The sequence below is a fragment of the Chiloscyllium punctatum genome, unplaced genomic scaffold (assembly GCF_047496795.1).
Source record: "Chiloscyllium punctatum isolate Juve2018m unplaced genomic scaffold, sChiPun1.3 scaffold_187, whole genome shotgun sequence".
Taxonomy (NCBI): domain Eukaryota; kingdom Metazoa; phylum Chordata; class Chondrichthyes; order Orectolobiformes; family Hemiscylliidae; genus Chiloscyllium; species Chiloscyllium punctatum.
The window spans coordinates 354144-378510 of NW_027309921.1; the positions used below are offsets into that span (position 1 = coordinate 354144).

Here is a 24367-nt window from a genome sequence, read left to right on the forward strand (position 1 = left end):
AAGAAACACTGAAAAAAAATTAACCGAACTCCTCTTCCAATATCAATGCTGTCCGTGTGATTGTCCCAGATTATACAAATATTGAAGTTTTACAAAGTTATCACAATACCTTTGTTAAAAAATTCCAATGAGTTCCTGTTTAATGCAGTGACGAGCCATTAAATGCTGTTCGGTGGCTAAAACTGTTCTGCTGCTTCTGTCCTTGGCAAGTAGTAGCCAGAATTTACATTCAGACTGACTCTACTTCATGATCTGAGGCTAATTGATTTCTCTGTAAAGCCTTTGTTATCCATTATTGTTAGCGTTGCCCATTTTGCCTGAGTTTGCACAAGATTACGAACCACTGAATATTTTTATTTACCCTGTATCCATGTCTCCCTGGTGTCTAATTCTCTTTTATCTCTGTGTCACAAATCCATCGACCTTATTACAGCAACGTTGTCCGTTCAAAACAAAAACAGAATATTCTCTCTTCCACAATTTTCTGTCACAAACCTATTTGCTGATGTACAATTTTAATTAACCTCTGTCCCATCCTGTTCCTTTCTGCTAGTGTTCAGCCACATTCCCAGGCTATTCCATTGCTTTACCTTTTCCCTTTGGATTTGAAAGCTCCTTTCACCTGCATTCTCTCTGTCAGTTTAATTCCCTGTCCATAAACCTACCGACATGATTGGCCAGGACACTGGTCCCAGCACGGTTCCAGAGGGACCATCCGAATAGTTTCTTTTAAATCAGGTATGGGATGTGGGTGTCTCTGTCTGACCAGCCCTCGTTGACCTTGAGCTGAGTGACTTGCTCGGCCATTTCAGAGGGTAATTGAGAGGCAAACCCTTTGCTGTGGGGATGTTGTGCAGACCACGTGAGGATGGGCAGATGTCCTTCTCTAAAGGACAAGTGTTTGGATTTGTTGTACATCAGTAATGGTTTCATACTTATTTGTGGATTGTTAATTATTATTTTTAAAATTATTGATTTCAAATGTCTCCTTTTCAGATGGCGGGATTCAATCCTGTCTGCCCTGAACATTAGCTGAGGTTTTGGATACATTCTCTCGCAATAATACCACTAGGTCATTACTTCACCTGCTCACTGGGTGCTCATCCCTGAGCACTGATACCAGGGCATCATGAAGCTAAACCCATTCTTACAACATGACTGTGTGATCCTGACATTTTCCAGCAATCTGGGACTATCACTTAATATCGCTCCATTTTCCATATCTCTGTGGGACTCAGTGCCATTCTCAATGTGTAACCCTCACTGCATCTGTTTAATTTCCCATTCTGTCTATTTCTCTGTCTCCTGTAGGTACTCAGGAAAGTCCTGACTCAATAGCCTTCCCAGCTGCTGGGTGGATCGTCCATCACCTCATTGAATGCAGTTGGTCTGCCAGAGAGAGACAAAGGGAAAGGAGATCTGGAGCCTTCAATAAATCCTGTAGTGAAGTAAGGTCACCCACAGTGCACAGAGCAAAGAACAATGAGAGGGATCCAACCATCTGTTAACACAACATGACATAGATACAGTGCTGGAGGGGAGTACAGTACACACACACACCCCAGGCTCAATCACCATCCCAATGTAAGTTCTGTTATATTAAAACTCACGACTCTACAACAGTGTATCTATGGCATGTCTTGTGGTCCAGTGTCTTCAATAATTTTTAATTCCTATAATAGATCCTATCGCTGTAACCTCCTCCCTTCCCGATAGTCCCTCCACATATTTTAAATGTACTTCATTCCAGACTACCATCCTTATCCCTGTAACTTGGTTCAGTGTTAACAACATGCTTTATCTCGGTCGTCTCCTCCTCCAATAATGTAAACACAAGGACTGCAGATGCTGGAAACCAGAGTCTAGATTAGAGTGGTGCTGGAAAAGCACGGCAGGTCAGGCAGCATCCGAGGAGCAGGAAAATCGGTGTTTCGGGCAAAAGCCCTTCATCAGGAATAGAGGCCGGGAGCCTGCAGAGTTGGGAGATAAATGAGAGGGGGGTGGGGATAGGGAGAAAGTAGCAAAGAGTACAATAGGTGAATGGGGTGGGGAAGAAGGTGATAGGTCAGAGAGGAGGATGGGGGAAGGTAGCAAAGAGTACAATGGGTGAATGGGGGTGGGGATGGGGGTGATTGGTCAGAGACGAGGGTGGAGTGGATCGGTGGGAAGGGAGATAGTCCATTAGGACAGGTCATGGGGGGCTGAGCTGGAAGGCTGGAGGTGGGGAAATGAGGAAACTGGTGAAGTCCACATTGATGCCCTGGGGTTGAAGTGCTCCGAGGCGGAAGGTGAGACGTTCTTCCTCCAGGCGTCAGGTGGTGATGAAGCAGCGGTGGAGGAAGCCCAGGGCCTGCATGTCCTCGGCAGAGTGGGAGGGGGCGTTGAAATGTTGGGCCACAGGGCAGTGGGGTTGATTGGTGCGGGTGTACCAGAGATATTCCCTAAAGTGCTCTGCTAGGAGGTGTCCAGTCTCCCCAATGTAGAGGAGACCGCATAGGGAGCAACGGATACAATAAATGATATTGGTGGATGTGCAGGTAAAACTTTGGATGTGGAAGGCTCCTTTGGGGCCTTGGATGGTGGTGAGGGGAGAGGTGTGGGCGCAGGTTTTGCAATTTCTGCAGTGGCAGGGGAAGGTGCCAGGAAGGGAGGGTGGGATTTTGGGAGGGGTGGACCTGACCAGGTAGTCACTCAGGGAACGGTCTTTGCGGAAGGCAGAAAGGGGTGGGGAGGGAAATGTATCCCTGGTGGTAGGGTCTGTTTGGAGGTGGCGGAAATGTCGGCGGATGATTTGGTTTATGCGAAGGTTGGTAGGGTGGAAGGTGAGCACCAGGGGCGTTCTGTCCTTGTTATGGTTGGAGGGGTGGGGTCTGAGGGCGGAGGTGTGGGATATGGACGAGATACGTTGGAGGGCATCTTTAACCACGTGGGAAGGGAAATTCCGATCTCTAAAGAAGGAGGCTATCTGGTGTGTTCTGTGGTGGAACTGGCACTCCTGGGAACAGGTACGGCGGAGGTGGAGGAATTGGGAATACGGGTTGGCAAATTTGCAGGCGGTAGTCTCGGAAGAGGTGCAATCGAGGTAGCTGTGGGAGTCGGAAGGTTCATTAAAAAATGTCAGTGTCAAATCGGTTGTCATTAATGGGGATGGAGAAGTCCAGGAAGGGGAGGGAGGTATCAGAGATGGTCCAGGTAAATTTAAGGTCAGGGTGGAAAGTGTTGGTGAAGTTGATGAATTGCTCAAACTCCTCAAGGGAGCACGATGTGGCGCCAATGCAGTCATCAATGTAGTGGAGGAAGACGTGGGGAGTGGTGCCATTGTAACTACGGAAGATGGACTGTTCTGCGTAGCTAACAAAGAGACAGGCAGAGCTGGGGCCCATAAGGGTGCCCATGGCTACCCCTTTGGTCTGGAGGAAGTGGGAGGATTTGAAGAAAAAATTGTTAAGTGTGAGGACAAGTTCAGCCAAACGAATGAGAGTATTGGTGGAAGGGTACTGTTGTGGACATCGGGAGATGAAGAAACGGAGGGCTTGGAGCTCCTGGTCATGGAGGATGGAGGTGTAGAGGGATTGGATATCCATGGTGAAGATGAGGCGTTGGGGGCCAGGGAAACAGAAGTCTTGGAGGGGGTGGAGGGTATGGGTGTTGTCTCGAACGAATGTGGGTAATTCCTGGACTGGGGGATAGGACAATGTCGAGGTAGGCAGACATGAGTTCGGTGGGGTAGGAGCATGCTGAGACAATGGGTCGGTCAGGATGGTCAGGCTTGTGGATCTTGGGAAGGAGGTAGAACCGGGCAGTGGGGGATCCCGGACAATGAGATAGGAAGCTGTGGGTGGGAGATCTCCTCCTGAGGTGATGAGGTTCTGTCTGCTCTGGGAGATGATGGTTTGGTGATGGGAGGTGGGTCATGGTCGAGGGGGTGATAGGAGGAGGTGTCTTCGAGTTGGCATCATGGCTTCAGCAGTGTAGAGGTCAGCGCACCAGACTACCACTGCACACCCTCTATCTGCTGGTTTGATGATGCGGTCGGGAGTGGAGCAGAGGGAATGGAGGGCTGCACGATGTGAGGGTGAGAGGATGGAGTGGGGGAGGGGGTAGATAGGTTGAGGCGTTAATGTGTCAGCGGCAGTTGCAAATGAAGAGATCGAATGCAGGTAATAGGCCAGCGCGGGGTGTCCAGGTGGATGGAGTATGTTGGAGGTGGGCAAAAGGGTCCTTGGAAGGTGGGTGGGAGTCTTCATTGTAAAAGTAAGCTCTGAGGCGGAGGCGGTGGAAGAAGTGTTCGATGTCACGGCGTGTATTGAATTAATTGATGTGTGGACGGAGGGGGATAAAGGTGAGGCCTTTGCTGAGGATTGATCATTCGTCCTCAGTGAGGGGGGGTCAGCGGGAATGGTGAAAACTCGGCAGGACTGGGAGCTGGGACCAGGCGTAGGTGTGGAGCTGGGGGAGGTGACGGAGCCTGTTACTGGAGAGGGTGTGGTGTTAGGGGGGATGGGGATGGAGTCATGAGCAGGGGTGGTATTCCCCTCAGGGTTCTGGGGGCAGGGATTGTGACAGTGAGACCTGGGGGGGTTGTCAGCAGAATGCAAGTGCGCGGCGTTGGTGGGGGCGGAAGTGGTGGCAAACACGGCAGTGGGGCGGGGGGCATGGAAGTCACTGAGTGTGTGACATTCGCGATGATGTGAGGGGCGGAAGTGATATCATTTGTGGTGTGTGAGGAATTGTGAGGGGCAGAAATGGCATTTACTTTATGTTAACCAATAATTTCCTGTCACAAATCTATTTGACAATGTCGTATTTTAATTAAACTCAGTCCCTTACTGTTTCTTTCTGTTGGTCTTCATCCACATCTCCATCGTGTTCCAATATTTCAACCTTTCTCTTTGGACTTGGGAATTTCCATTCACGTCAGACCTGTCCCCCTTCACATCTGTGTCCATTTATAGCACACTGCATAATCCTGATACCTGGGGAGCCTATCTCAATAAAATAGCTCAGTCTTCCCTGAGTACTTGTAACAGTGCTCACTGGTCAGAACCACTTCTGATGTTACCATTGTGTGATCCTCACACTGCTGATATCACTCAGTCTCTCTGCATGTGATATCCCTTACTTTTGGGTCTAATTGCTACCTCTGTCAGCGTCTCCCGCTCTTGCAGCTCCTCCAGATCCTGAGCCACTCCAGAGGGACGCAGCAGAACAGGCCAGGAATGGACATTAGGAATTTCCAGATCTCTGTGGGATTCAATGCCATTCTCCATGTGTAACATTCATGCATCAGTGTAATTTTCCATTCTGTCTATTTCTCTGCCTCCTGTAGGTATTCCTGATGTCCCTGATTCAGCAGAATTCCCAATTCCTGTCTCGTACATCACCACATTGAAGACGGTTGGTCAGCCAGCGAGATGGAGAGGGAGATCTGGAGCCTTCAGTAAATTCTGCAGCCGGTAAGATCACTCACAGTAAACAGCACAGGGAGGAGTAAGTGGATTTTAATTCAGACCCTGAGGGCATGATGTAGGAACAATGCTGGGCAAGGAACATGAGAAAATTCTCAGGCTTCATTATCACCATCTTGTCTGTAAATTCATCTGTTCCACAGAACCCTCCCTATGTCTGTCAGTTTCTCCATTGTCTGTTTCATCGATACCACTTCCCCTATCTCTATCAGCCCCTACAATACTGCCTATCCCTGTAAGCTCCTCCTACCACTACAACTCTCCAAGTTTCTGCCTTTGTCATTAATCCCGGGTTCTGTCACATCTCTCCTTAACTGAAGAAAAACAACTCTTCAGTTCCTTAAGCCACCCTGGTCAGTGTAGTCCTTTCCAGATCTGAGAAACCTCCCTGTCTTTGTGACTTTTTTGAACTCCTACTACCTTCATGATCTCTGTAACCTTCCCGTCACGACAACAAAAAAGCCCTGTACCTTAGTAACCTCCTCCAGCTGTAAGACTCCTCCTTGTCTCTGGGCACAGTGCAGAGTGACCCTGCTTCTCTCATAAATTAGTTTCTGCATTTCTAATGATGATTATGAACTCTTCCTGTTTCTGAAATGCAGTCAGCCTCTGTAAACTCTGCTGGTCCCAAATGATGTAATTTCCTACGATAACTACAAACCTTTATGCCTTTAACCTCCTCCAGATGCAATCACACAGTTTATCTCTATAACCTCCATGAGTGGTGGAGTCATAGAAATGTACAGCACGGAAACAGACCCTTCGGTTCAACCTGTCAATGCCGACCAGATATCCCAACCCAATCTAGTCCCACAGGCCAGCACCCGGCCCATATCCCTCCAAACCCGTCCCATTCCTATACCCATCCAAATGCCTTTTAAATGTTGCAGTTGTATCAGCCTCCACCACATCCTCTGGCAGCTCGTTCCATACACGTACCACCCTCTGCTTGAAAAAGTTGCCCCTTAGGTCTCTTTGATATCTTTCCCCTCTCACCCTAAACCTATATCTTCTAGTTGTGGACTCCCCGAGCCCAGGGAAAAGTCTTTGTCTGTTTATCCTATCCATGTCCCTCATAATTTTGAAACCTCTGTAAGATCACCCCTGAGCCTCCGATGCCACAGCCCCAGCCTGTTCAGCCTCTCTCTGTAGCTCAAATCCTCCAACCCTGGCAACATTCTTGTAAATCTTTTCTAAACCCTTTCAAGTATCACAACATTTTTTCTGATAGGAAGGAGACCAGAATTGTACAAAATATTCCAACAGTGGCCTAACCAATGTGCTGTACAGCCGCAACATGACCTCCCAACTCCTGGACTCAATACTCTGACCAATAAAGGAATACATACCAAACGCCGCCTTCACTCTCTTATCTATCTGCGATTCCACTTTCAAGGAGCTATGAACCTGCACTCCAAGGTCTCTTTGTTCAACAACACTCCCTAGGACCTTACCATTACGTGTATAAGTCCTGCTAAGATTTGCTTTTCGAAAATGCAGCACCTCGCATTTATCTGAATTAAACTCCATATGCCACTTAGCCCATTGTCCCATCTGGTCCAGATCCTGTTGTAACCCTCTTCGCTGTCCACTACACCTCCAATTTTGGTGTCATCTGCAAACTGTAGCTCTTATGCTCTCATCCAAATGATTTATGTAAATGATAAAAAAGTAGAGGGCCCAGCACTGATCCTTGTGACACTCCACTGGTCACAGGTCTCCAGTCTGAAAAACAATCCTCCACCACCACTCTCTGTCTTTTACTTTTGAGCCAGTTCTGTATCCAAACGGCTAGTTTTCACTGTATTCCATGAGATCTAACCTTGCTAATCAGTCTCCCATGGGGAACCTTGTCGAATGCCTTACTGAAGTCCATATAGATCACATCTATCACTCTGCCCTCATCAATCTTCTTTGCTACTTCTTCAAAAAATCACTCGAGTGTGTGGGACATGATTTCCCACGTACAAAGCCATGTTGACTATCCCTAATCAGTCCTTGCCTTTCCAAATTCATGTACATCCTGTCCCTCAGGGTTCCCTCCAACAACCTGCTCACCACTGAGTTCAGGCTCATCGGTCTATAGTTCCCTGGCTTGTCTTTACCACCCTTCTTAAACAGTTGCATCACGTTTGCCAACCTCCAGTCTTCCAGCACCTCACCTGTGATTATTGATGATACAAATATCTCAGCAAGAGGCCCAGCAATCACTTCTCCAGCTTCCCACAGATTTCTCGGGTACACCTGATCAGGTCCTGGGGGGTTATCCACCTTTAACCGTTCCAAGACATCCAGCACTTCTTCCTCTGTATCTGAACATTTTGCAAGATGTCACCATCGATTTCCCTACAGTCTATATCTTCCATATCCTTTTCCACAGTAAATACTGATGCAAAATATTAATTTAGTATCTCTCCCATTTTCTGTGGCTCCACACAAAGGCCGCCTTGCTGACCTTTCAGGGGCCCTATTCTCTCCCTAGTTACCCTTTGTCCTTAATATATTTGTAAAAACCCTGTGCATTCTCCTTAATTCTATATGCCAGAGCTGTCTCATGTCCCCTTTTTGCCCTCCTGATTTCCCTCTTTAGTATACTCCAACTTCCTTTATACTCTAAAGGACTCACTCGATCTATCCTGTCTATACCCGACATGTGCTTTCTTCTTTTTCTGAACTAAACCCTCAATTTCTTTAGTCATCCAGAATTCGCTATACCTACCAGCCTTCCCCTACACCCTGACAGGAATATACTTTCTCTGGATTCTTGTTATCTCATTACTGAAAGCTTCCCATTTTCCACCCATCCCTTTACCTGCGAACATCTGCCTCCAATCAGCTTCCAAAAGTTCTTGCCTAATACCGTCAAAATGGGCCTTTATCCAATTTAGAACTTCAACTTTTAGATCTGGTCTATCCTTTTCCATCACTATTTTAAAATGAATAGAATTATGGTCGCTGGTCCCAAAGTGACCCCCCACTGACACCTCACTCACCTGCCCTGCCTTATTTCCTTAGTTTAGGTCAAGTTTTGCACCTTCTCTAGTTGGTACACCCACATACTGAATCAGAAAATTGTCTTGTACACACTTAACAAATTACTCTCCATGTAAACCTTTACACTATGGCAGTCCCAGTCAATGTTTGGAAAGTTAAAATCCCCTACCATATCTACCCTATTATTCTTACAGATAACTGAGATCTCCTTACAAGTTTGTTTGGCAATTTCCCTTTGACTATTGAGGGGTCTGTAATACAATCCCAATAAGGTGATCATCCCTTTCTTATTTCTCAGTTCCACCAAATAACTTCCCTGGATGTATTTCTGGGAATATCCTCCCTTAGCACAGCTATAATGCTATCCGTTATCAAAAATGCCACTCTCCCTCCTCTCTTGCCTCCCTTTCTATCCTTCCTGTTGCATTTGTATCCTGGAACATTAAGCTGCCAGTCCTGCCCATCCCTGAGCCATGTTTCTGTAATTGCTATGAGATCCCAGTCCCATGTTCCTAACCATGTCCTGAGTTAATCTGCCTTCCCTGTTAGGCCCCTTGCATTGAAATAAATGCAGTTTAATTTATTAATCCTACCTTGTCCCTACCTGTCCTGACTGATTGACTCACTTCTGTTCTCAGCTGTACCCGTCTCAGATCGAGCTTCCAAAATCTTCCCTGTGATTGTTATCACGTCCCATCCCTGCATTCCTCCAAATCTGTGTAAAGTCCTCCCCTTCCTAAAACCCACCCTGTTTCTGTCACCTGTCCCAGCTTCCACAACCCTCCCTATCTCTGTAAGACACCCCCCACCCCACCCCCATCCCAGTTACTACAGCCCACTGTATCACTAAATGCCAGTAGTCACTATAATATCAGAGTAAGGTGTGAAAGAAGGAATACTGTACTGGGTTAATGATCAGTCGTGATCATGTTGAATGGTGGGACCGACTCTGTGGTCAAGTGGCCAATACCTGCTCTTCTTTCCTGTGCTTCTCTATAAACTTACTATCTATATAACCTCCTTCAGTCCCCACAGCCCTCCCTCTCTCCATAAACTCCTTCAGTCCCCACGACTCTTCCTATCTATGTAACCTGAATCATTCCCCACAAACCTCCCTAACTCCATAACCTCCAAAAGGCCCCACGACCCTCCCTATCTCCATAATCTCATCCTGACCCAATGACCCTCCCGTTCAGAGTAACCTCCTTCAATCCCCATCATCCTCCTGATCTGTGCTACCTCCTTTAGGCCCAACAGCCCTGCAGATCTCTTTGGCCCCTATCAGGCCCCACATCACTCCCTATCTCCATAATGTTCTTCAGTCACCACTGCACTCTCTGTGTCCATAATCTCATACAGTCCGCACAGCACTCCCTATCTCCATAATGTTCTTCAGTCACCACTGCACTCTGTGTCCATAATCTCGTTCAGTCCCTACATCACTCCCTATCTCCATAATGTCCTTCAGTCCCCACGACCCTGCTTATTTCCAAAACATCTATTACCATGATATAAACATGAACTCCCATAACCCTTTCTGCTGCCAGTCTGAAACCAAACAGTGTTAGCCTATAGTAGGTCAGGAGCTGAAATATGTTTGAAAGGATATGTCAATGAACAACAACTGGACCCTTAGAAACACTTTTAATAAAAAAGAGGATGTGTTTTTGAGCCTGTTGGATTTTATTTTTATTGTTGTGAATATAAATGGCAGAGTAGATACGGGTGTAGGAGTGGTTGGACTGAAGATACGATTTATTTGAATTTTCAGAAAACTTTACACAAGTTTCAATCAGGGCTAAAGAGTAATTTGGTAAAGAATAGGGCACCTTAACTGTCCGGAGGTGGGTGAGATATTAGACAAAATAGTGTTGTCAGAATTTACTGTGGAGAAAGACATGGAAGCTCAGGAAGTTGGGGAAATAAATAGTGATGTCTTGGAAAGAATCCTCAACAAAGGAAAAAAAAGTGTTGGAATCTGAAAACAAATAAAGGTAGATCAATCCTCAGTCGCTTATTAGGTCGATCCTAGAATATTTTGGGAATCTGGGGAAGAGATTGCAGTGTTCCTAACATATATTTATTTTATCAATACACACAATGAGCGACCGGAAGACTGGAGGGTGGCTAATGCTGTTCCATCACTTAAGGTCTGCAGTGAGTAGCCAGGAAATCACAGCCCAGTGAGCCCAGTGCTAGGTAAGTTGTTGGAGGAGATTCTGAGAGAAAGGAGTTACATATATTTGGAAAGGCAAGGGCTGATTAGAGATAGTCAGCATGGCTTTGTGAGTGGGAAACCGTGTTTCACAAACTGGATTGACTCTTCGAGGAGTTGACCAAGCGATAAATGAAGGCAGCGCAGTCAGCGTTGTCTACAGCAAAGCATTTGACATGGTTCCAGGGGATGGAGAACATCTAGTCAAGAGGAAGAAGGAAGCTAATTTAAGCTTGAGGAACCAAGGATCAGAAGCAGGGCTATAGAGAGTTACATGGGCCAGCACGGTGGCTCAGTGGTTAGCACTGCTGCCTCACAGCACCAGGGACACGATTTCAATTCCAGCCCCGTGCGACTGTCTGCGTGGAGTTTGCACATTCTCACCATGTCTGTGTGAGTTTCCGACGGGTGCTCCGGTTTCCCCCCACAGCCCAAAGATGTGCAGGTTAGGTGAATCAGCCATGCGTTGTTCAAGAAAGGGAATAGAGATAATCCTGGGAATCACAGACCTGTCAGTCTTCTGTCTGTGATGTGCAGATTATTGGAGAGGACTCTAAGAGACAGGATTTATGATTCCTTGGAAAACCATAGTTTGATTAGAGGAAGTCATCATGACTTTGTAAGGGACAGGTCATGCCTCACAAATCTTATTGAATCCTTTGAGAATGTGACAAAACACATTTATGGCTCATTGAGAAAGTACAGAGCATGGGATACAGGGAAACCTGCCTGTCTGGAGACAGAAATCCTGGTCCTTAGAAGACAGAGGGCGATGACAGATGGAAATCATTCAGCCTGGAGCTCAGTGACCAGTGGTTTTCTGCAGGGAGAGGTCAAAAAATCTCTGCTCTTAGTGATTTTATGAATGACTTGGATGTGTGAGTGGAAGAGTGGGTAGGTAAGTTTGCCAATGACATGAAGGTTGGTGGAGTGGTGAATAGTGTGGATGTCTGCTGGAGGTTGCAATGGGACATTGACAGGATGTAGAGCTGGGCTGAGAAGTGGCAGATGAAGTCAAATCTGGAAAAGTGTGAAGTGATGTATTCTGGAAGGTGAGACTTGAATGCAGAATACAGGGGTAAAGGCAGAATGCTGAATAGTGTGGAGGAACAGATGGATCTTGGAATTCATGACCAGAGATCCATCAAATTTGCCACCAAACTTATAGTGTTGTTAAGAAAGAATATGTTGTATTGGCTTTCATTAGCTGGGAGATTGAGTTTTAAAGGCATGAGGTTATGCTACAGCTCTATACAGCCCTGTTTCAATCCCAATTAGAATATTGTGTTCAGTTTTGATCCCTTCATTACAGGAAGGATATGGAAGCTTTAGAGAGGGTAAAGAGGAGATTTACCAGGATACTACCTGGACTGGAGGGCATGTCTTATGAAGAAAGGTTGAGGGAGCTAAGGCTTTTCTCATTGGAGTGAAGAAGAGTGTGGTGTGATTTGGTAGAGGTGAACAAGATGGTGTGAGGCAAAGATAGAGTGAACAGTGAGAGACCTCTTTATCCCATGGCATACATGGTACAAGGGGCATAATTGTAAGGTGATTGGAGGATGGGTAAGGGGAGATTTCAGATGGAGGTTCTTTACACAGAGAGTGGTGGGTGGGTGGAACGGGACACTTTAACAGACTCTTGGATCGGCAAAATGAAGGGTATGTAAGTTAGTTTGATCTTCCAGTCAGGTAAAAGATGGGCATGGCATCATGGCCGAAGCGTCTTGTGCTGTACTGTTCTGTGTTCTACGTTCTGTATGGTAAACTGGATAATAAGCTCAGATCAATGTAAAAGGATATGGTATTCAGGAGGAGCTAGTGAACTGGATACAAAATTAGGCTTGATGGTAGGAGACAGAGGGTGATGGGAGACATGTTGCCTTTCGGTGGAGTGGGTCCCCTGTTGTTTGTCATTTGGATAAATGGTTCGGATGGGAATATTGGTTTTGTGGGAAGTAACTTTTTTGAGTGACTCTGAAATTGTTGGTAAAGTGGACAGTGAAGAAAGTTATCTGTGATACAACAGTTCAAATAGTACACTGGGATAGTGGGCTGAAGAATAGCAGATGGAGTTTAATTAGATAAAGGTGAGGTGTTCCATTTTGGTGAAACAAACCAGGGTGGGTTTGTATAGAAAATGTTCGGGCCCTGGGTAGTGTTGTCAGTCAGAGACCCAGGGATGCAGGTGGACAGTTCTTTGTAAGTGGTGTCACAGGTAGACAGGTTGGTGAAGCAGGCGTTTGGGGTGGTTACCTTCTTTGGGTAGAGCATTGAGAGTAGAAGTTGGGATGTCATGTTGTGGCTGTACAGGACATTGGTGAGGCCACCATAAAAGCATTGTTGACCAGTAGAAAGTACTCATCTGGTTCACTTACGTCCTTTAGGGAAGGACATCTGACATTCTAACCTGGTCTGGCCTGCACGTGACACCAGACCCACAGCAATATGGCTGACTCTGTGCTATACTCTGGGTAATTAGCAGTGGGGCAAAAAATGTTGGTCCCACAGTGACATCCTTGTCCCATGAATGAATAAATAAAAATACATATATCCCTCCCTACCTCTGTAAACACCTCCAGCTGCAGCAATCTGTACTGGCTTTGTAGCACTGTTCAGACCCTGACCCCTCTCTGTAACACTCTCACCACCTCCAGCACCTTCAGCTCTCCCAGTTCCTTTTGTGACATAAAACCTTGACAATTATTCCCTCTTCCATCTGACCTCCTCCTGCGAGCAGACTCTTTGCAATCCCTTTAAAACTTACTTGTAAAACTTTCTCTCACTTCAGGATTTTAAGTACTTTTTGGTGATCCTCTAAGCCCGATAATCTGATATGATCCTTTTTACTTGAGTGAGGGACCGATGGGGATTTCTTGGTGAGGATTTGTCTGTTTCAATGGAATGTCCTTTTGTTGAGTGTTTTACACTGCTCCTTCAAATGTTTTCCACTGTTCATTGACAGATACATATTTCAGTCTGTTTAGCCTATTTACCTTGGTCAGTTCTCCTCTCCAACTCATGTCATTGGCTATTTTTGTTTCTGCTTGTAGTTTGTCCTTTCTGTGATTCACTTTAAAACTTTATATTTCTTTAAACTGCACTTTATCACAATTTCCCAGAGGATCTCTCCAGGTGTCATTACTCATTCACGAAGTTTCATCACACAATGGTCGCTCTGAGATAGTTACGTCCCTAGCCAGTTGCACAATTTGTTAATCAAAGAAACACTGAAAACTAATTCTCTGAACTCCTCTTCCAATATCACTCTTGCCAGTGTGACTGTCCCACATTTTGAATATTGATGTTTCCCAAAATTATCACAATGTGTTTGTTAAAAAATTCCAATGAGTTCCTGTGTAATGCAGTGATGAGCAACGGAATGCTTTTTGGTGGCTAAAACTATCCTGCTGCTTGTGTCCTTGGCAAGTAGTAGCCAGAATTTGCATTCAGACTGATTCTACTTCATGATCTGAGACCAAATACTTTCTCTGTGATGTCTTTGTTATCCATTATTGTTAGTGTTACCCATTTTGCCTGAGTTTCCGCAAGGTTGTGATCCATTGAATATTTATGTCCACCTTTTGTTCACCCTGTAACCATGTCTCTCTGTTATCTAAACCTCTTTTATCTCAGTGTCACAAATCCATCTACCTTATTGATAAGACGTCGTCCATTGAAAAAAAAACATAATTTACTCTCCCACAATTTCCTGTCACAAACCTATTCACTGAAGTACAGTTTTAGTTAATCGCTGTCCCATCGTGTTCCTTTTTGATTACCTTCAGTCACATCCCCATACTGTTCCGATGCTTCACCTTTTCTCTTTGAATTTGGAAAGCTCCTTTCACCTGGACCCTGTCCCTGCATCCTCTCTGTCAGTTTAAAGCCCTGTCCATAAACCTACTGTCATGATTGGCCAGGACACTGGTCCCATCACGGTTCCAGTGGGACCATCCTATTGGATTTTTTTATAAATCAGGTAGGGGATGTGGGTGTCTCTGGCTGACTAGCCTTTATTGCCTATCCCTAGCTGCCCATGAGCTGAGTAGCTTGCTTGGCCATTTCAGAGGACCATTGAGAGGCAAATACTTTGCTGTGGGTATGTCATGCAGACCACGTGAGGATGATCAGATCTCGTTGTTGAAAGGGCAAGTGGGCGGCACGGTAGCTCAGTGATTAGCACTCCTGCCTCACAGCACCAGGGTCCCAGGTTCGATTCCAGCCGCGGGCGACTGTGTGGAGTTTGCACATTCTCCACGTGTCAACGTGAATTGCCTCTGGATGCTCCGGTTTCCTCTCACAGTCCAAGGACGCGCAGCTCAGGCGAATTGGCCATGCTACATTGCCCATAATGTTAGGTGTATTAGATCGAGGGAGATGGGTCTGAGTGGGTTACTCTTGGGTCGAAAGGCCTGTTTCCACACTGTAGGGAATCTAATCGAAGGGATTGTGATTTTTGTACATCAGCAATGGTTTCATATTTGTTTATCGATTGTTCATTGCTATTTTTAAAATTATTGATTTTAAATTCCACCATATCTTATGGTGGGATTCAAACCTGCCTCTCCTGAACATTAGCTGAGGTTTTGGACAAATACCCTAACAATAATGTTATTACACCATCACTTCACCTGCTCACTGGTTGCTAATCCCTGAGCACTGATACATGAAGCTACACCCATTCTTCTAACATGACTGTGTGATCCTGAAGTCTTCCAGCAATCCAGTGATATCACTTAGTCTCTCTCCATGTGGTATCCCTCACTGTGTGGGTCTAATTGCTGCCTCTGTCAGCGTCTCTCACTCTTGCAGCTACTCTAGATCCTGAGCTAACAGAATTCTCCACTCCAGAGAGACGCAACAGCACCGGCCTGGGATGGAGTTTGGGATTTTCCAGATATCTGTTTGGGCTCATTTCCATTCTCCTTGTGTAACCCTCACTGCATCAGTCTAATTTCCCATTCTGTCTATCTCTCTGTCTCCTGTAGGTACTCAAGAAGTTACTGACTCAATAGACTTCCCAACTGCTGTGTGTCTCATCCATCACCTCATTGAAGATAGTTGGTCAGCCAGAGAGACAAAGGGAAGGGAGATCTGGAGCCTTCAATAAATCCTGCAGTGAGGTAAGATCACTCATAGTGCACAGAGCAGAGAGCAATGAGAGGGCTCCAAACATCACTTACAAGACATGACATAGATACAGTGCTGGAGGGGGAGCACAGTACAGTACAGTTACACCCCATGCTCAATCACCACGTCTACTTTAACTGATGTTGCACTGAGACAGCATCGGGAGTTCATAGTTATCAATTCAGTCCTGTGCTGTCTTAGTGAGCATCAGTACAACAGACGGGAGAGTAGGTCTCCGACGAGAGTTTGTGAATGCTGCCTGGGATATTTCTGTTCTGCGTTCTCCCTCCAACACTGTACTAAGATTCATTACTCTGCAACACTGTATCTGTGGCATGGCTTGTGCACCAGTGTCTTCAGTCATTTTTAACTCCTACAATAGTCCCTGTCCCTGTAACCTCCTCCCTTCCCGATAGTCCCTCCACATATTTGAAATGTACTGCATTCCAGACTACCATACCCATCACTGTAACTTGCTTCAGTGTCTACAACATGCCTTATTTTGTTACACTAATCCTCTTTAACTGGATACAGAGTAATACAGCACGGAAACAGAACCTGTGGTCCAACTCCTCAATGCTGCCCATATTACCTAAACTGAATGAGTCTCATTTGCCTGCCTTTGGCCCTTAGCTCTTCAAACCTTCTCCTCTCCATGTACCTGCTCAAATGTCTTTTCCATGCTGTAATTGTTCTTGTTTCTCCCATGTGCCTGAGGCAGTCTATTCCGTCTATGCACCATCCTCTGTGGATGATGTTCCCCCTCAGCTCCCTCTTTAAATCCTTGCTCTCTCACCTCCTGTTTATACCCTCTAGTTTTGGACTCACCTACCCTTGGTTATTCACCATTCTTAGAGTCACCCCTTGGCCTCCTCTGCCCAAGTGAAATATTTAGGACAATGTTACAAATATCTCCAACGTATGTAACAAAGTGCTGGCCAATGTCGGCAAATGTGCCAAATGTCGCTTTCCCCAACCTGTCCACCTGTGATGCCATTTCCGAGGAACAATGTAACTGGCACCCCCTGGTCTCTCTCTCTCTCTCTCTCTCTCTCTCTCTCTTTCTCTCTCTGGTCAACAACTCTGGCCAGAGCCCTTCCATTAACTGTATTAGTCCTCCCTGGTTTGTCTTAACAAAATCCAACAGCTGAATTAAACTCCATCTTTCATTCCTTGGTCCACTGGCCCAGTTGGTCAGTATCCCCTTTGATAACCGTATTTACTGCCCACGACACCATTCAATTGATCATCAACAAACTTTCGCACAATCACTCCTATATTTTCAACCAAATTGTTTATGTCGATGATGCACATCAGTGGACCCAGCCCTGATCCTTTCTTCAATAATGGAATCAAACCATATTCTTGTCATAACGCCATACAGCATGGAAACTGACCCTTCAGTTGATACTCACCATAATCTAAAACTAAACTCTTCCCAGCTGCCTGTTGCTGGCCCATATCACTCCAACTCTTCCCTATTCACCTGTTTATCCAAATATCTTTTAAATGTTGTAATTGTACCCACATCAACCCTTTTCTCAGGAAGTTCATTCCACACTCAAACCACCTTCTGTGTAGCAAATTGCCCCATATCTTTTTTTTTGAACACCTCTCCCCTCTAACCTTAAAAATGTGGCCCCTCCTCTTGAGACTCCCCCATCCTGAGGAAAAGGCAACTACCATTAAATTGATCTATGTACCTCATTTTTTTTCCATAAATCTTTATAGCATCATGTCTCAACCTCCAGGCTCCAGTGAAAAAAGACTCAGCCTATCCAGCCATTTTTCAGAACTCAGGCCTTCCATACCCAGCAATATCCTGGTAAATCTCTTCTGAACCCCCTGCAGCTTAATAATATCCTCCCTATAACTGGGGCGACCAGAACTGGACAGAGTATTGCAGAACAGGCCTCACAAATGTCTGTGCAATCTCAACATGACGTCCCATATCCTCCACTCAATGGACTGAGCAATAGTCAGGCATGCCAAGCACTGTTTTATCCATCCTGTGATGCAAACTTCAAGGATTATGTACCTGAACCCGGAGGTCCCTCTGCACTAAAACACTAACCGAAGCCTTAACATTAATTGTATAAGCTCTACCCTTGTGATGCATTTAATCGGATTCTGGAACTTGCCATGGCTTTGTGTTTTAAAACCTCCAGCACCACCTCTTTTATAACATGCACTCTTTTCAAGTCATAGAGATATACAGCATAGAAACAGACCCTTCAGTCTCCAACTCGTCCAGGCTTACCAGAAGATCTGAATAAATCCATTCCCTTTTCCAGCATTTGGCCCATATACGTCTACACCCTCACAATTCAGATGCCCATCCAGATACCTTTTAAATGTTGTAATTGTGTCAGTCTCCATTACTTTCTCTTTCAGCTCATTCCATACACCCATCACCATGTGTGTGAAGAAGCTGTCTCTTCAGTCCCTCTGTGAACCATTCACCTCTAACCTTAAACTTATGCCCTCCAGTTTTGGACTCCCCAACTTCTGGGAAAAGGCCTTGAATGCTTACCCTATCCATGGCCCCCATGTTTATTAAACCTCTGTAAGGTCACCCCTCAGTCTCCGATTCTCCAGTGACAGTAACCCCAGATTATTCACCAACAACCCGGGCAATACCTTGTTAATCTTTTCTGAGCCCTTTCAAGTTTGACAACATCCTTCCTGTAGCAGAGAGACTGGAATTGCAGAGAACTCCAATTGCGGTCTCATGTATTACTCCTGTTCCCTGAGTTCCCCAGTCTTTCTCCACAGTAAGTTCTGGAATGAAAAAAATGTTTAGGATCTTAGCAAATATCCTGCAGTTCCAAACATCGATGGCCTCATTGATTTTTAATGGACACTATTTTGTCCTGAGTTACTTATACACTCTTAATATACTGATACAATCACTTTTGGATTCCCCTTTCCTTCTCTGCTGAGGCTATTTCATTTAGCCTTTCTCCATTCCTGTTTTCCACCCAAAGTGTATTCCAACAGTCCCTGTATATCCTCAGGGATTCCCTTGATCCAGCTGGCTATACCTGACATGTGCCCCCTTTTCCTTGACCAGACCCTCAATGGACAGCCAGTGTTTCCGAATGCTGTCAGCATTGAGCTGCACACAAACAGGAACATGCTGGTGGTGATCGATCAGTTTATCTCACTTTTAAAATATTCTCACTTGCCAAACTTCCCTTTCCCTGTAAATAATTCCCTTCCCCAATCACATTTTGAAAGTTCCTGGCTAATACGATCAAGATTGGTCAGGCTCCATTTTATAACTTGCACTTGTGGACCAGGCCTGTCCTTTTCCAAAGCTGAATTTCAAACTACTAGAACTGTGGTCACTTTGGCAAAATGCTTTCCCACTCACACCTCAGTCCCTTTCCCTACCTTAATTCCCAAGGGGAGGTCAGGTTTTGCCCCTTTCTCTTTTCAGGCTATTTACATATTGATTGGGAGTTTTCTGGAACACAATTACCAAATTCCTCCCTTAAACACTGAACACTGGCAGTCCCAGTCTAGGTTTGGAAAGTTCAAAAACCGTGCCATTCCAGCCCTATTATTATGGTTGATATTTAAGATGTTCCGACATATTTGTTCCTCAGTCTGCCACAGATTATTCGGGGTCAGCAGTCCTATCGTATCAAAGTGATGACCCATTCTTATTTCTCAGTTCCACTAACATAGCTTCACTGGGCGATCCCACACGAATATCCTCTCTAAGTACTGCTGTGATGATTCATGCAATCAAAACCCCACCACCACACGTCCTCTCTTGCCTCGCCTTCCTGTAGCATCTCTACCTTTAAACAATGAACTGCCAGTCCTGCCCCTCCCTCAGCTGTGTTTCTGTAATAACTATAATATCCCAGTCCCATGTTCCAATCCATGCTTTTGAGTTCATCTTCCTTAGCTGTCTGACCCCTTACATTGAAATAAATGCAGTTTAATCATCAGTTTTCCCCCATTCCCTGCTATGTTCTTGCCTGCCTTGTCTGCTGAAATTGCTGTCTTTAACTCGTGCACCAGCCTCAATCTTCTTTCTGGCCTTACGTTTATTTAAGGTCCAACACCCTGCCAGAACAAGGTTATACCCTCTCAAGCAGCTCGAGCAATTCACCCCACCAGGATATGGATCCATCTCCTGCTCCCAGTTGAGGTGCCTTTCCCACCCTGTCTCCCTGTGCTGACACCTTTAGGGATCTATGGACTTGTCCTTCAAGGTCCCTGTATTCCTCAGTACTCCGCAATGACCTACCGTTCATTTTGTCTGTTCTTCTCTTATCGTACCTCGCACAGAGTATTACCTCACTTCAATCAGAACTAAACTCTGCTTAGATTATCATCCGATCGACATCAGACTGCAGATGGAGACCATCCTCCTCGCTGTGAACAACACCCTCACCTTTCATGTCATCTGCAAACCGACTGATGATACCTTCTGCTTTCACATCCGAGTTATTAATGTTCAATGGTTCCTGCACAGATCTCTGTGGTACACCCGGTGAAAGTATTCTGTCCACCAATTTTGCATCCAATTTGCCAACTTGCCTTGGAACCCAGTCCTTTTGGACCAGCCTTCCATGTTGGATCTTGTTTAAGGACTTATTCAAGTCCATGTAAACCACATCATCTGCACTGCCTTCATCAATATACTAAAGCACCATTTAAAAAAAAACTGAACTGAATTCCTCAGACAGTATCTTCCTCTGCCAAATCCGTGATGACTAAACCGAGTTGATCCTTACCTTTGCAAGTGTTGATTCATCCTCACAGTAGTTCAAAATAATGTCCCTCCCCCTGCTGTCAGACTATCTGCTCTGTAATTACCTGGCCTATCCCTGCTGCCCTTCTTGAACAAAGGAACCACATTAGTGATCCTCCAGTCATTCAGCACTTCACCTGTGGCCAGCAAAGTATTATATTTATCCACCAGGGCCCCAACAATCTCTGGGTAATTAGCATGGGGTCAAAGAATGCTGGTCCAGGCAGTGACACCCACATCACATGAATGAACAAATAAAAATACATATATCCCTCCCTACCTCTGCAAACCCCTCCAGCTGCAGCAATCCGTACTGGCTTTGTAACACCGTTCAGGCCCTGACCGCTCTCTGTAACACTCCCACCACCTCCAGCACCTTCACCTCTCCATGTTCGTATCATGTCAATAAACCCTGACAACGATTCCCCTTCCCATTGCCCCCCCTCCTGCTAGCAGACCCATTGCAATCCCTTTAAAACTTACTCTAAAACTCTCTCTCACTTCAGGATTTTAAGTATTTTGTGGTGATCTTCTCAGCCTCATAATCTAATATGATCCATTGTGTCCTGAGTGAGGGACCAAAGGGGATTTCTTGCTGAGTTTTTGTCTGTTTCAGTGGAATGTCCTTTTGTTGAGTATTTTACACTGTTCCTTCAAATGTTTTCCACTGTTCATTTACAGGCACATATTTCAGTCTGTTTCGCCTGTTTATCCTGGTCAGTTCTCCTCTCAAACTCATGTAATTGGCTATTTTTGTTTCTAGTTGTAGCTTGTCCTTTCTGTGATTCACTTTAAAACTTTACATTTCTTTAAACTGCACTTTATCACAATTTCCCAGAGGATCTCTCCAGGTGACATTACTCATTCACGAAGTTTTATCACACAAAGTCGCTCTGAGACAGTTACGTCCCTCGCCAGTTGCACAATGTGTTATTCTAAGAAACACTGAAAAAAATTCTCTGAACTCCCCTTCCAATATCACTGTTGTCAGTGTGATTGTCCCAGACTTTGTGAATATTGACGTTTCACTAAATGTTTCCCATGCCTGTATTAAACATTCCAATGAATTCCTATTTATTGCAGTGATGAGCCATGAAATGCTGTTCGGTGGGTGGTCTAAAACTGTTCTGCTGTTTGTGTCCTTGGCATGTAGTAGCCAGAAATTACATTCAGCCTGACTCTACTTCATGATCTGATGCCAAATGCTTTCTCTGTAATGCCTTTCTTACCCATTATTGTTAGCGTCGTCCATTTTGCCTGAATTTGCACAAGGTTGTGAACCATTTAATATTTACGTTCCACCTTTTGTTCACCCTGTAACCACATCTCTCTGGTGTCTAAATCTCTTTTATCTCTGTGTCACAAATCAATCTACCTTGTGCAGAGACTTTGTCCATTAATAAAAAACATAATTTACTCGTTCCCACAATTCCCTGTCACAAATGGATTTGCTGATCTACAGTTTAGTTAAATTTTGTCCCATCCTGTTCCTTTCTGTTGTCTTCAGTCACATTCCCACGCTGCTCTGATGCTTCACGTTTTCTCTTTGGATTTGGAAAGCTCCTTTCACCTGAACCCTGCCCCAGCATCCTCTCTGTCAGTTTAAAGCCCTGTCCATAAATCTACCAACGTGATTGGCCAGGACATTGTTCCACTGGAACTGTGCTGGGACCGATCTAAATGGATTTTTAAAAAAATCAGGTATGGGATGTGGATGTCTCTGGCTGACTAGCGTTTATTGCCCATCCCTTGCTGCCCTTGAGCGAAGCAGCTGGCTCGCCCATTTCACAGGGTCATTGAGAGGCACACACTTTGCTGTGAGTATGTCCTGCAGACCACATGAGAGTGAACTGTTGTCTTTCTCTGTGTTTGGATTTTTATCAATACTTATTTATGGATTGTTAATTCCAATTATTAAAACATATATTCATTTAAAATTCCACATGGTTAGAAGTTCGAAAGAAGAAGGGGGGTGGTCACTTTGTTGGGACTGTATTGTAGACTGTTGTAGACCCAACAGATACCAAAGGAGCAGATGTATAGAGAGATTGCAGATAACTATAGGAATATTAGAGAAGTGCAGGCTGGAGATTTTAATATTCCCTGTATTGACTGGGCCATCTAGAGTATAAAAAGACCTGGACGGAGAGCAATTTTTCAAATGTGTCCAAGGGAGGTTCCTAAATCAATATGCAGAGGGCCCTACTCTACTCAGGCAGGTGCAATACTGGACCTCCCCTCAGAAAACGTGGTCGGGCAAGTGACTGAAGTGTCATTCAGAGAGCACTTTGGGTCCAGTGCCCACAACTGTCTTCGTTTTAACATAGTTATGGAAAAAGATCAGCAGGTCCACAGATTGAAGAGGAATACTGGAACAAGATCAGTTTTGGGGCCATTCTGCAGGATCTGGCCAGCGTCAATGCTGTGAAATTAAAATTGCACATCGCCCAGTTATAATCCAACTCGCTTTGGAAGCGCTGGTGATCACTGTAACAGATGAAAGGCTGAAACTAAATTTGTTTGATGTTATATTCCATGACACTGTCATCCTGTTGCTATAAATTCTGTACCTTAGGATTGTGCTCCCCAACCACCTGATGAAGAAGTAGTGGTCGGAAAGCTAGTGCTTTCAAATAAACCGGCTGGAATGGAACCGAGTGTCGGGTGATTTTTAACTTTGTACACCCCCAGTCCGACACCAGCACCTCCATATTATGATTCTAATCGATTGGGTGAGTCTGTTTGAAGGAAAAGGAGCAACTGGCAAATGGGGGGCTTTTCAAATTCTGATCTCAAGAATCCAGGACCAGTATGACCCATTGGGGAAAAGGGAAAAGCTGGCAGGGTTAGGGATCCTTGGCTGATGAGGGATAATAAGGTTCTGGTCTTGAAATGAAGACTGCATTCATTGGGTTTAAGAATTTCGTATCTACATATTCTTAAAGACACGATCAATCTGTGGAGACCCTACAATCCTCTCAGTCCCTGTAACACTCCCAATCTGCAGAAGTCATTCCAATGTCTGTGACTCTTTCAATACAGTTCCTACAAGACCCACTATCGATGTGATATCTTTTCATTGCCAGCACCTACCCTGTCAATGTAAGCTCCTCCAGTGTCTCCATCCATCTACTCATTTCCACAATCTTCTCCAGCTCTTCCATGTGTAAACATCACCCTCCCCTTCAACCCTTCCCACTCTGACCAAACTGGAGGAGGTTACTAATGCTCCCTAATCTGCGAAACTGTCTCCAACCAAAATTGCTGTCTTTGTCACTTGGAGAATCTGTCTGATTTCACACCCTCTTTATCTAAATAACCTGCAGAACCTAAGCCTTCCTGTGTCTATAAACATCTTCAGTCACGACTACCCTCCATACGTCTATTTGTTTTTCCAATCTGTACAACCCACTTTATCTCTGTACTCAGCTCCATTCACCTGAAACATTCCTGCCTGTGTAAAACACCCCATCCTATCAACATCCTTATCCCTGTAAACTGCTCCATTCCTCCCAACCTCCCCATCTCCATGAACTCCTGTAGGCCCGACAGCTCTCCACATTTCTGTAACCTCCTGTGGCTCTATGCTCCTCCCTCCCTGTAAAAGCACCTCCAGTCCCCACAATTCTCCCAGTCTGGGTCATCTGCTCCAGATCAGACCATTGCTGTCTCTGTTACCTCATACAACCTGAGCAACGCCTCCTATTTGTGTCACTTCATTCAGATCGCATCCTCTCCCACTTCCCGAAACCTCTTGCTGCCATCATAACCCTTGCTATTTTGAACATG

At 45.2% G+C, this 24367-nt stretch overlaps 1 long non-coding RNA gene across 1 annotated transcript; it reads left to right on the forward strand.

Annotated features, from left to right (window-relative positions):
* Positions 1-1257: 1257 nt before the first annotated feature.
* On the forward strand, positions 1258-23303 carry LOC140471885 (uncharacterized). The gene is made up of 4 exons (XR_011957238.1): positions 1258-1448; positions 5330-5456; positions 15666-15800; positions 23154-23303. It is a non-coding gene; the product is annotated as an uncharacterized lncRNA (long non-coding RNA).
* Positions 23304-24367: the final 1064 nt, after the last annotated feature.